Genomic DNA, 14,303 nt, shown 5'->3' with positions numbered 1-14,303 from the left:
GCTCCTAGAAACTAATGCATATGCCGAGCACTTAGAATCATTAAGTAAACTTTGTTGGGTTTTTTTCGCCATTGATGCTTGGTTTTGTGAACTTTGATAAAAGTCACGCTTCTTTTTTATTATTATTATTACTTATATATTTTGTTATTAAGTTGTAAAGAAGAAAAAAGAGAAGTGCGGATCGGAATATTATGTGTGATCCCATAGGAATGTCCGAATTGTAATAGGAAAAGGAATACAATAAATAATTAAAGAAAACCTAATCGTAGATGTACAACAGCAAAAACCCAATCATATTTTTTTGGATTTAATGGGATTTATTTTATTATATATAAATGAAAAGTGACCCATGAATTAAAAGAAAATTAAAAATTAAAAAGAAACACAATGTGTGTAAGATAAAAAAAAAATTAAAAATTAATCTCTAAATTGTTGATAATTGAAGATAACATTTGCTTCGACAGAGACAATAGTATAAATATTTATTTTGCACTTTTCATTCTAACCGAGTCTGCATATAACTGGATTGTCCATTTTTTTTGTGTATAAATCGAATATGGTAGTGTCGACAAAGCGGCGGTGTTCCTGCAAGTAGTTATTTATTTTCATTTAAGATGATTAGACATGGTGTGCATAATTAATTTAATTAAAAAAATTTACTTATGAAAGACAAGTAAAGTTATTTTATTTCGTTGAAACTACACCTCTGCAGTATAATCCATTAATTGGACACGAGTACACGAAAATATTTTTTCCTGTGAAAAAAAAAATAATTAGAAAATTAATTTTCTTTTTTCTTAAGATAAAACGAAATTAGGGTAAGTAATTTTTTTTGTTTTGATATTATTTTTATAATATTTTTTAAGATCATCAAAAAAAATTTTAAAAAATATCAGTGTATATTTTTGTAAAGGATAATTTTATGATTTTTTTGACTCATGTGGACCCAACGCGCATGGATAATTCAGGTTTTTTTTTTTTTTTTTTGTTATTTCATATTAGAGAGTGAAAAAAAGCTATATATTATTTCAAAAAAAAAAAAGCTATATATTATATTTATTAACTATCCTTTCGAAGATAGAAAAGAAAAGGGACTGTATATGAATATACAAATGGCATAGTTTAGTCTCCGTATAACACAACAACGATGTGAGCTCATTAATTTTGATAGAAATAATGCAGATTTGAAAAGATTCAATAAGGAGACAAAAATCCCAAAATGTTAGAAAATGAAAAATTAATCTTAAAAATTGGGGGATGATTTACGAATAAAAAGAAGACCCAATTGGATCAGAACCTGAAATTGGGGGACGATTTTTTTGAATTTCTCACGGCGAATTTGCGTCAGATCCTCCATTTTTTGCAGATTCACTCATCCATCTAGACGGCAATAAGAATTTGCTTGCTCTGTTCATTGAATAGTGGGAGTGGACTGCGATTAAAAAAAAAATATATAAATGAAGATAAATACCTAGAGAAAACCTAAACGATTTGATAAAAAAAAATTCCATATATAATTCGTTATTTTCTTGATCTCTCTCAACAAACTAATTGTATATGCGGTTTAAGGTTTAATTTATTTTATATATATATATTTTTAATTTCTAGAGTTATAGTTGTGATTATATATAGAGTTGAAATATGCTAAATATCAGTTCAAATATTAATAGGATTTGTTTTATTATTATTTTATTCTATATAAATAATATTTTATTATTTTATTAAATAAAAATAAAAAGTCACCCATGAATTTCTCATAAACCAAGAATTTTAGTTATATAGGCACACTTTATATAGAATAGACATATGTAGAACATTATACAAAAATATATTATAAAATTTAAAAAAGAAAATATCATGAAAACGTATTATAAAATTTAAAAAAGAAAATATCATGAGAACGTGATATATGTGATACTTTAATTTTTTTTTTTTTAAAAAACAAACTAAATATAATAAATAAAGAGTATTATGGAGAAAATAAATTGAGGTATATATTTTATATTACTTAATATTTATGAAGCTAATAAAAAATTAAAAAAATGAGAGAATTAAGGAGAGAACAAATAATGCTGATTAGAGAGATTTTAGGGTGACACATCACCGCCTCATACTTCTCATTTATATAGATAGATAAATAGATAGATATCTATTCTATATAAAGTGTGCCTATATAACCGAATTCTTAGTTTATGAGAAATTCGTGGATGACTTTTTATTTATATTAAAAATAAAATAATTTATTATTAAAAATAAAATAGTTTATGAGAAATTCATAGAAAAATAAAATGGTTTATGAGAAATTCATGGATCACTTCTTATTTATATATAATAAAATAAATCTCATAAAATCCAAAAAAAAAAAAACATCATTAAATAAAAACAAAAAAAATGACTCAACATCAAATCTTCAATTACACAGCATGTAAATTACTCAACATTAAATCTTCAACTACACAATACATGTAATTACTCAAACATCACATCTTTCAATTATAAAAAAAAAAATGGCTTTTTAAGAGGGAAAATATGGTTGTCTAATATAGCTAAAACAATATGTTTCCAGTGTGAAATGACTCAACATCAAATCTTCAATTACACAGCATGTAAATTACTCAACATCAAATCTTCAACTACACGATACATGTAATTACTCAAACATCACATCTTTCAATTATAAAAAAAAAAAAATGACTTTTTAGGAGAGAAAATGTGGTTGTCTAATAGAGCTAAAACAATATGTTTCCAGTGTGATGAAAAATTAAAGCAGCAATTTTGTTAATATCAAAGAGTTTGTAAAATCCGAAAGAGTTTGGGCACAAAGAAATGATGTTTCTTTTTCTTACTCTTTTTAGAATCAATATATGAATAATAATTTGAATTAATCTTATAATCTTAACTTTTTAATTCAATCAATAATTATTTGTCACGTAATTATTAAGTCTTTTCCCTTTAATTTTCCTTTTGTTGATGATGCTAATTTATTCATATTTTGATTTCTACAATTTTTGTGTTCAGACTATTAAGGTAGTGTTCTCCTAGGGGATCTAACGAGTTTCGCCCTTTCGCTAATGGCCTCTAAAAGTTCAAATTCCAATATTGTATAAATCTTCAATTTGTTCTATTTCTTATATTAACTGAAAATTTGCTACTTCTTTTTTTTTTTTTAATTTACAACTTGATTGTTTATATCTTATTAGGGACATTCATGGAAATTAGGGTTTCTTTGAAATATACAATTAATGAGCATTACTTGTTGATCATAGTGTGTTTTCTATGGCTGAAAACCTCAATAATCTCTATCATTTGATATTAAATAAAACAAAATTATCATGAAGTATACATTATGGTTATTTAATGAGTAATTAGTGTGTTGAAATTGTCAAGCTGATATTTAGAATTGTTTATAATTGAATTGCTTCTTTGTCAAAATTAATATTAAGTATATTTATATGTTTATAGGTTTATCTATTTTCTCTTAGATCAATCATGCTCATATAGCAAAAAAATCATACTCATATAGACATGTTATTTTCATTTTGTAATTTAGATCTTCTTAGTCATTATTTAGTTCACTTAAACCTTTTCCGATTATGATAACTAAAGTTTTGTTTCTTTTAGGTACTCCATTACAAAGATCTGTATTACATGTATTATTTATTTTTGACTATGAGGAGGTGGATTTCTTTATTGGGAAACATATAGCGTGACAAATTATTGTTCATATATTGAATAATTATTTTTGATTAATGGGATTCATATATATAACTGTGTATATTGAATTCTTTATTCAAATAATTATTTTTGATTTTTACGTGATTATTTATTGTTCATATATCTAGATCCTATTTGATTAAAGTTAAGATTATAAGATTAATTAATTTGTAATTTCTTCCTATACACATAATAATAATAATCTCACCGAATAACTAATAATATTTTTTCTTTAATTTTTAATTGTATAACTTTCAAATAACATAAAAAAAAAAATTAGCATAAAATTTAGTATACGTGTCTCGCACGTAATTTTTTACTAGTATATATATATATATACTAGGTGAATGTACGTGTCGAGCCACGTATTGCTAGTTTTATTTAAGATTTTGGTCTTTTTAAGATTTTGAATGTATTTTATTTTTAAAGATTGCAAATTTTTTGTGAAAAAATTAAATATTTATATTTGAAATATTATTTAATAATGTATTAAAAATAATATTAGTGTAATTATAAAATTGTAAATAAATTTATTATTGGAGTAGTGGATTATTCTATTTAGTTCTTTTTTTAACATAGCATTGTAATGTAAGTTTATATCTATAAATATTCTGTAAAGTGTTAATATTATATGAACATCTCCATTTATAAAGCTAAAAAGTGGGTCAATGACAGAAATAGTATATCTGCAATCACACAAAGATACAAGTGGTATTTCTGCTTCCTATGCTTATCCAGAAAAAACATTAGATTAACTTTAATATATAAAGATTTTTCTTTTTTAAAAAATAAATAAAAAAAGTTATTAATATTCTCCCAAGATAGGTTTGTTAGAGAGATATGTGGTTAAGATGATTTTTTTTAATTTAAAAAGAGATTATTAATATTTAAAAGATTGTTTAATTTTTTGGGTTTAATTATATTGGGTTTATTTGTTAACGGCAGATCAAACCTAATCGTTAAATTTAACAGAATATTCTTAAGTATATTCTGTTAAACCAAGAAATACCGTTAGATAAACACTTTTAATATATAAAGATATAGACTAGAAGAAAGTTACGTGTGAAACACGTATACTTAGTTTTTTTCTGATGCAATGATACGATAAATAATTGAACAAAAAAATTTATTGATTATATTTTGAAATTATTTTTACCCAACAAAGCATTCACACATAAATTCTATTAAAATATCCCCAAAGTAGCAATAAAAGAAGAATTATGCTAATAAACAAAATCAGTCATATAAACGAAGAAATGAGATTAAAGTAGAGGAAAAATATCAAATTTAAAAGAGGACATTTTCTAAAATTGGTAAACTTACAACATGTAATTGATTCAAACTGTGAAGATAGATCGAGAGGCAAAAATCGATGGGTCAAACGAAGGAAGGGAAAGAGTCAATCGCAACTCAATTGGCTCAACTGTTGCTTACCCCAGTAGGCGCAAATCGACAGAATTTACATTGAGTTCACTACCTTGTACTCAGATGCAAAAGAAACTTGTTCTTTATATCGAGCAAAATCATACAAGAATCTTCTGTAGTCCTGCCTGGTACATTTTTAACCTTCACTTTCTACACACACAACTCAAACTCTTTTAATTAAAAATAAATAAATAAAAGCTCAACAATAGAACCTCTAAATCATAGAAGAATAATTTTCTTGCCTCCTCATGAGAGGAACCACTTTCTTAATCAAAGCCATCACTATTCGATTTTTTGTTTAGGAGTAGAAGTTGGTACATTTGTTACCTTAATTTTCTACACACAATCATTTTATTTTTGTAAAAGAAAACTATCAATAGATTATTTGAACTATATTACTCAGCAGAAGTATAACACTGAAAACATCAAACATACCTCATCAAAATATCTCTCTTCTTCATAGCTTTCATCTAAATAATCTTTCTTGGCTGCTACAGCAGGAGCTTTCTATGCTTGTGGAACAACCTTACCATATCTAATCAACTAATTTCATGCCAATCACAAAAAATTGTGCTTGACAGACTCTAACCAAATAGATATCAGATTCAGGTAGAAACAAAATTAATGAAGTAAATACCTAAGAGAAACATCAAAAAAAGAAGAAAATTCAAGGTACTGCCATCGAAAATGGCGAAAAGCTCATGTTGATTCTCCACCACTTTATTGATCCTAATAGAAACCTCCTCTTCCTCATCTTCAACATCCCCATAACGACATTGTATTATTCGTCTCCATTGTCCTCCTCAAGAGAGTTTCCTTGTAGCTAGGCTCCAAATAACCCTTATGCGTATGAATAGATAGGAATGTTGGTTAATTCAAAATTCAAGATTTTTCTAAATCTATTTGTACCAATTCAATATCCTCTGGATGTTTGATTAAAAAAAGTCCTCCAAGTTAGCTAAAAGATAAAAATCCAAATCAAGCAATTATATTCACTCAAATAAATCAACTAAATATCATATAATGTATATATATAACTATTAAGTGTTTTAATTAGATGGAAGAGTTTAGAAATTTATATATACCTTAATTATTGCAAGTTGAAAAGGAGGCCATCTTCATAAGGTATTCATAAGGTATTCTATCTTCATATGCTCATACATATTTTGGAGGATGATCCAATCATGTCATACTTTCTTAAATCCATTTCTTCCATTGTTCTAAAAAATCTGTCCAGAGAAAAAGTTTAAGAATTCGATTGAATGCATTTTAGAAATTGTTAAAAAGAAGTAAATAGAGCATTAACAGATTCAAATTAGAAAAAAAATTGAATCGTCTATGGGTTTGGTTTGGGAAAGGTTTTTGCACACATATAATTGATTGGAAGGAGAAAGAACCACAAATGGTGAACAATATCTAAAAGAGGAATGTGGAAGTCTATTTAATTTCTAATAGGATATTGACCCAAATCCCTGACAACCGTTCTGTAATGCAGTGCAGTCTAGTATGCAAGCGATGGTCATCTCTAATTTCAGGCTCCCAATGTTATTTAGCCGATTATTTAACAAACAAGATCACCAAGACCACAAATCTGCATTTGCAATCCCATTAAAGAGCAGTGTGTTTCACTCCCCGAGTCATCTTCATATGAAGAATGCAGGGTTGGATTTGTTTGCATGCCCAAGTCTTGTTGTCAATTAGGGGAAATAGAAGGATTTAACGATAGCTATTGTAGCATACTAGCATGGAGTACACAGTTGTGCTTTTTGATGTGGAAAAGGTGTGTATTGAAGTATTTTCTTCTGAGATAGGAGAATGGAAGGAGTCAATTTTGTCAATCAAATTTCCATCACAGTTTCGAGATGTTTGGTTGGATTGGGGGAGTACATTCGTGGCTTGTAGCAATGGAAAACTCTACTGGCTATTGGAGTTTCATATATATAATACTAATTAATTAATAAACTATTTTATTTTTAATAATAAATCATTTTAGTTTTAATATAAATAAAAAGTCACCCATAAATTTCTCATAAAGCAAGAATTCTGTTATATAGACACACTTTATATAGAATAGATAGATATATAGATTATTATTCTTAATTTCTAATTTAAAAAATTAGATTTAAAAAAATAAAAATACATTATTTATATTTCAAGTTAAAAAATGCTATAATCTAAATAAATTTTAAAAACTTTAATAAAAGATAAATATAATTAAGTAAACATGAAATAATTAAATAAAATAATAAAAAAAGTAAATAATATTGTATAGATTTTAAACTTCAACTTCAATATTTAAATACAATAAAAACTATTAACTATAAAGTCTAGATTTTAAGTTAAACATTAAAATGTCTAAACTTTAAATACAAAATAGTTTGACTAATAAATATAATTTATGTAATATATTATATACACTTTTAGTAAAAAAAAATATATAAATCGCTTAATTCAGTTTATTCGGGTTAATTAGGCGGTTTAGAATAATTTGTAAACCACCCAATATATTCATTGGGCGATTTGAATTTTTATTGTATTATTTCAGGTTGTATTTTTTGTCGATTTATTCGGTTTGGTTTGGACAGTCTATTCGGGTTGAGCGGTTTAAAAATTTTGTTGAACACCCCTACAGAAAAGAGGGTACTTTTGAAATTAAATTGATGTCTCCATATATTTTAACTAGTAAACAAATTAGTAATATATATAAATATATATCTTTATATATTAAAAGTGTCTATGTAACGGCAATTCTTGGTTTAACGATTCTTTTTATTTTTTTTTAACGTCTTCAGTAACGCCGTTAGTTTATTATTCTAAAAAAAAGTAAAAATACTAATTGATAAACTCTTGGAAAAAAAATCCCAATTGAACGATCCTATCTTCTTTTCAAGAAATCAAAATTGAAGAACGATTGCAACAACAATCCTCTTCGTTTGTAACAATGATCGTGAAACTCTTGGGAAAGAAGAAATCTCAATTGATCGATCCTCAATGGCCTCTCAATTGTCGCCCAAAAATTGCAGCAAATCCAATTCTCACACATCAACGATTTAGATTAGAGGAAGAGGGTTTTGATCCAATGTGATTTCATATTTCAGACCTTCGTGAAAGAATTGAGGCCAAGAAGAATGTGGTTCGTTTCCCTTTTCCCTCTCTTAATCTCTTTTCTCTCTTTTAGTTTCTAATATTTCTTTTTATCTAATTTAATTTCTGAAATTGAGAAAATTCATACATACACATCTTTGGGTCCATATTTTCTCTCCATAATTTCCTTCTTCGATCTTCATATTCAATTTTCATACTCCGTAGTTTTTATTCAACTGGTACGTGGCTACTCTGCTTTCCTTCTTCTTCTTTTTTTTTTTAATTAATTGTTAATTGCTTTGATTTGTTTTTGTATTTTAATTTATTGGTTATGATCTTATGTATTTGAATTTGAAGCAGTTTTCGTTTCCTTTGCCTGATATAATTGATTTCTTGATATTCGTATTGAATTGCGTCTTCCTTTTAAGTTGATATACGTATATATATATATATATTTTTTTTCTTGGGGAAGATTTGAGTGTTTGATTTTGGATTTGATTTGAATGTTTTTTAGATTTGTCAGATTTGTATTGTTCCCTTTTGATTTTGTGATCTATTTATTTTGGGTATATATGACCAACGATTGTGGTTTGAATGCATTTCAGGCAATTGGTTTTGAAAGATTTGAGGGAAATTGGAGATGGAAAGTGGGTTTGGAGAATCAACAAGTGTTTCACCTCAAATCCCTTCGTGCTCGGGAAATGGAGCCAATGATGCTGGTGATTTTGAATGCAATATTTGCTTTGAATTAGCTCAAGACCCTATCGTTACTCTTTGTGGCTACCTCTTTTGTTGGCCTTGTTTATACAAATGGCTTCATCACCACTCACAATCACAGGAATTCCCTGTTTGTAAGGCTCTTATTCAAGAGGAGAAGTTGGCCCCCCTCTATGGCCGCGACAAAACTCAGTCTGACCCAAGATCGAAATCTTATTCGGGTATCGATATTCCTCATCGCCCCGCCAGCAAGAGACCTCCAACAACTCCTCCGTCAGATGCAAATCAATTTACAAATAATGGGTTTGGATTTATGGGAGGGTTTGTCCCCATGGCAACTGCAAGAATGGGAAACTTCACTTTGGCTACTGCCTTTGGTGGATTAATACCATCATTGTTTAACATGCACTTTCATGGTTTCCCTGATGCTACTGTTTATGGCACAACTTCTGGTTTTCCTTATGAATTCCATTCCTTTCATGGTGGTCATGCTCATCATGGCTTTCCCATTGACTAATCGGGGTTCAAATGCTGATAATGTCTTGAAGAACCTTCTTATGGTGGTTGGAGTATTTGTGATCCTAGCACTGATTTGTTAGTGATGGTGAAGAAGGCCACATTCTGCTTTGTAGGGGACTCAAAAATAGACTCAAAATTTATGGTAATATGGTACTTACAATTCCCCAATTTTCTATATGTAAATACATTAGCTTTGTGGTTAATCTTCTATGCCTCCCAATCTTTTTCAATGTTGATTTTTTTTGTTGCCAACTGTGTTATGAGTATATGCAAGAAACCTAATGTTTTCCTAATATATGTTTTTCAAAATTTCACCCAATGGAATTGCCTTTATGAATGTCAACTTCAATTTTCTTAGTATCGAATTAGTAAAAACAAGATCTTTTAACCCACTAATTTATGATTGCTCTCACCTTCCATGGATACAAGTTTAAACTTAAAACACCAAATTAAAAAGTTCATTTGAATCATTATATTTTTAATCTTTACATCTTACTCATCTTTATAAGTCTACATGAAATATTTTTCTTATATAGCCTTTCTTTGCTTTTTCGTTCTATCAGAATAAAAAAAACACACACAAATCACAATATCTTTAATATTATTCATTTATATATGATTTAACTTTTATTTATTTGATTATATTTGATTAATGTTTATTCAATAGGTTATTTATCAATCATCTACTAAATCCACGTAGTAGTAACGATTAGAAAGTTGTTGTTCCTTGCCAGCCACCATATCTAGAATTTAGTGTTAATTGATATTGTTATGTGACTATGGGCCATTAGACAATGTTTTTTTGGGTTGAGATGTAAAATAGTCCTAATTTGGTAACTAAGTTAGTAAATGTCCATTTTTTAAAAAAATTAAGAAAATTGTCAAATCTAATAAATTAGCTAATAAAAATTATAAAAATAGATTTATCGCATATTTTTTTTTAAAAAAAATATATATAATAACAAAATTAAGTTACATAATTTTTTTAGTATTGCATATTATTATATTGCAACAAAAATAAATATATATTAGATCATTTAAATATATATAGCAGTATTAGATATATCGTAGTACAGAAAATTAATATACCGTAGTAATAAAATTATATACCACAAAGAAATTAAACAATACTAAATTAATACTCAAAAAATATAGCTATCATGCTAACAAAATTATATATATCACCATTAAAATATGAATACATACCAAAAAATTTATATACAATAAAATAGAAACTAAATATCATATTAAATATAAATAATATATTATAGACAACAAAAATCATATATTATACAATAAAACGTATATACCTACAATAAAAAATAAAACAAAATAATATAATATTATTAAAAAAAAATTACATATATCATATTAACAAAATTATATATCACCTTTATGTATACTAAAATAAAAACTAAACATGCATTACCTAAAATAAAATGATATACTATACAATAAAACTTATATACCATATAACATAAAATATATATCTTACAATAAAAATATATATAATAATAACAACAAATAAAAATAAAAATATATAGGATGCTAATAAAATTATATATCATGTCAACAAAAGTACAATAGAAAATAAAACTTAAATATTATTTAAAAAAATTATATATCATATAACAAAAAATACAAATATGATATACCATACACCAAAATATATATACAAAAAATAATAATAAAAAAAATATAGATTACTAATACATATATATGTATGTATACTATACTAACCAAATTATATACCACAATTAAAATATATATACCATGACCATTGTATATAATAAAATAAAAACTAATTAAATATTATTTAAAATAAATAATCATACAATCAAAAAAATAAAAATAATAATTAAATATATGTAGCATGGCAATAAAATTATATACATACATTAAAATATTTTTATTATGCTAATAAAATTATATACCACTATTATACATATCATAATAAAAAATAAATATCATCTAAGAATAATAATATACCATACAACAAAATAGAAATATACCGTACAACAAAATTTATATACCAACAACCCAAAACAACTCATCAAAAATTAAAAAAATTGACATAACTTTAAAATAAAAAAGATTTTAACAAAACTAATATAGATATACCATAATGTTTAAATACTTTGCTTCTAATTCTAAAAAAATAAAAAAAAAATTGAAATAAGGACATTTACTAACATAGTCCTATGATTTAGGACCATTTGCTATATTTTTTTGAAAAGAGGACATAAACTAACATACTCCTATGATTTGGGGCCATTTACTATAATTTCCCATATTTTTTATGCAGATCCAGATCGAAGGATGAGTACAAAGATATCACCATTTAAACTGCTGAATTGATGAAAAATTAGAATAAAGTTCAACTATGTTTTATTTTATAACTTCTTAAGTTTTTCTTCACATTAAGAATAACCACTATATGAGTACGTTTATATATTAAGATTAACGTATTTTTTTTAATAATAATTTACATATCATACGTTTATAAACACAGTACCCACAGTATACTTTTTTAAAATAAATTGCTCAAATAATTATATTACTTTATTTACCAATTCTTTTTTTTATTTAAAAAAACCTTAAATAAAACTAACAATACGTGGCTCGCCCACGTAACATCTACCTAGTATATATATATATGAAACACTTCTTAATGGGTAATACCCATTGATGGGAACTAAAAAAAATTAATAAGGTAATAATCTAATAACTTTTTTATGGCAAGTTTCTAAAAATTATTTTTTTTTTTAAAAAAATTATATTTATTTTTTATAAAATTGGAAATAATAATTACAACTAATAATTTGAAAAAAAATTATAAATTATTTTTAAAAATTAATTAAAATTACTACTTTATTATTTTATGAAATTATGAGTTTATTAATAATTTATTATTGTAAAACTAAAAATCATTTACATGTATATTAATGTGTTTTTTTTATTAGAAGAATAGGAGCTTGAATGTGGAATCCAATTGTCTTAATATTATTCATATTCTTAAAAATAAAACGCTACAATACTTCTTAGTTCTTACTTAGGCTATCATTGTTAGAAAAATATTATTACCATCCAATGATTTTTTTTATATTACCATGAATCATTCTCCTAGAATAACTAATGAGGTGTTGTTCATTATTTATATTTTTAGGATTGGAAGATGATAATTTTATCTAGGGGTCAAATATAATTTTTTGTGCTGAAATTCTTGTGTTGGCAATTGCCATTATTCAATAATGTTTATGACACTTTTTTCTTCCTTTGTTAAAATTTTCTTCATTGGTTTTGTTCTTATAAATTTGGTAAGCTCAAGTATTTTTTTTTTAAAAAAACATATAAGTAATTGTTAATTATTATAAAATTAAAAATTTTAGGTTTAAAAAAAAATCTTATACATTTTATGTGTATTACAGTTTAAAGTTTAAAATTATTATTTTTTTATTTTCAGTAATGCAATTTAGAATTCTAGTATAAAGAAATTTTATAAAAAGATAAATATACACTTTTTTCTTTTTAATATTTAAAATGATTTTTTATTAAAAAAATAGTTTGTTAATTTTTTTAGTGTGTTTTATTTTTTAAATAACAATTCCATTTATAAATTTTTTATTTCTATTAATAGTTTTATCTATTTTAGGAATATAGAGAATAACAAAATAGGAAATATTAATTTTTTAATATTTAATTAATGATTATAAATATCAACCATTAGATATTTGATCCAATGGTCAAGAATAAAATACCCATACACGGGTAATACCCATTAAGACCATACCCATATATATAAAATGAATTATATTTTTATTTAATGATATCTAAGTAATAAATTGTATCAAATTTTAATTTTTACTAATTTTTAATTTTTCATAACAGCACTTCTCGGTTATTATAATAATTGATTAGAGCATAAACCCTAACAGTCCGAACGTTTGTTGATTACTTCTCTAGAAACTCCAAATGATATCTTCTAGATTCCTGCTTTGTTGGAAGATTATTTCATCTGGACGAGTCGTCTGTCCGTCTCCCGAAAGAGCTGACTTCGATAATGGATCTGATCCATTATTTGGTTTGGGCATGAAGTGATTGAGTTGTAATTGGATTTGGAAATTACACTTGTCCTTATCCAAAAACACTTATAATTATTTAAGTCATTTTGTAAAATTTTGAGAAATTTAAAAAAATTTATCGCGCTAAAGATTCAAATAGTACGCGTGACTCTTTTATTTATACGCATGTAAAATAAGGTGTCGTTTGGTAATATTTTTGTTTTTAAATTTTTTAATCACAAAATAAAAGTAAAATTTTAATTTTTAAATATTTTATTTTTGAAAAATAAAAATACGTTCGGTAACTATTTTTATTTTTTAATTTTAAAAATAAAAAACAAAAGTGTGTTCTGTAAAGTTTATTTTTATTTTATTTTTTGATTTTATTTAAGTCGAATTTAAGTTCGGGGTCAGATTCGAGTTTGGGTCGGTGAGGGGAGATCTGGGTTCAAGTTTGGTCAAAATTTAAAATATTAATTAAGAAAAAAAAACTGTTTAAAAATATATTGAAAGTGATTTTTTTTTTTATTTTTAAAATTTTAATTCTCAATTAAAAAAAAATAAAAAGTGAAAACAATTTTATAGAATATGTTTTTAAAAAATATTTTTACTTTTTTATTTTTAAAAATAAAAACAGATTAATTTTTTTTTACCAAAAGTCATTTTAATTATTTAAAAATTAATTTTTTATAGTGTAAACCATTTTAAATCCATTAATTGTGATTTGCTAATGTCTATCTTAAAATAGCGCGGGAGAAATATTCGTATCGGAACGAGGAGTGA

At 25.2% G+C, this 14,303-nt stretch overlaps 1 pseudogene; it reads left to right on the top strand.

Moving 5' to 3' along the window:
• The first annotated feature begins 7,613 nt into the window (after nucleotides 1-7,613).
• Nucleotides 7,614-10,168, top strand: LOC133035111 (uncharacterized; annotated as a pseudogene).
• Nucleotides 10,169-14,303: the final 4,135 nt, after the last annotated feature.

Source organism: Cannabis sativa, chromosome 2, assembly GCF_029168945.1.
Source record: "Cannabis sativa cultivar Pink pepper isolate KNU-18-1 chromosome 2, ASM2916894v1, whole genome shotgun sequence".
Classification (NCBI taxonomy): Eukaryota; Viridiplantae; Streptophyta; class Magnoliopsida; order Rosales; family Cannabaceae; genus Cannabis; species Cannabis sativa.
Note: the sequence above shows the minus strand (reverse complement) of the source record. Positions and strands in the feature narration are given on the sequence as shown.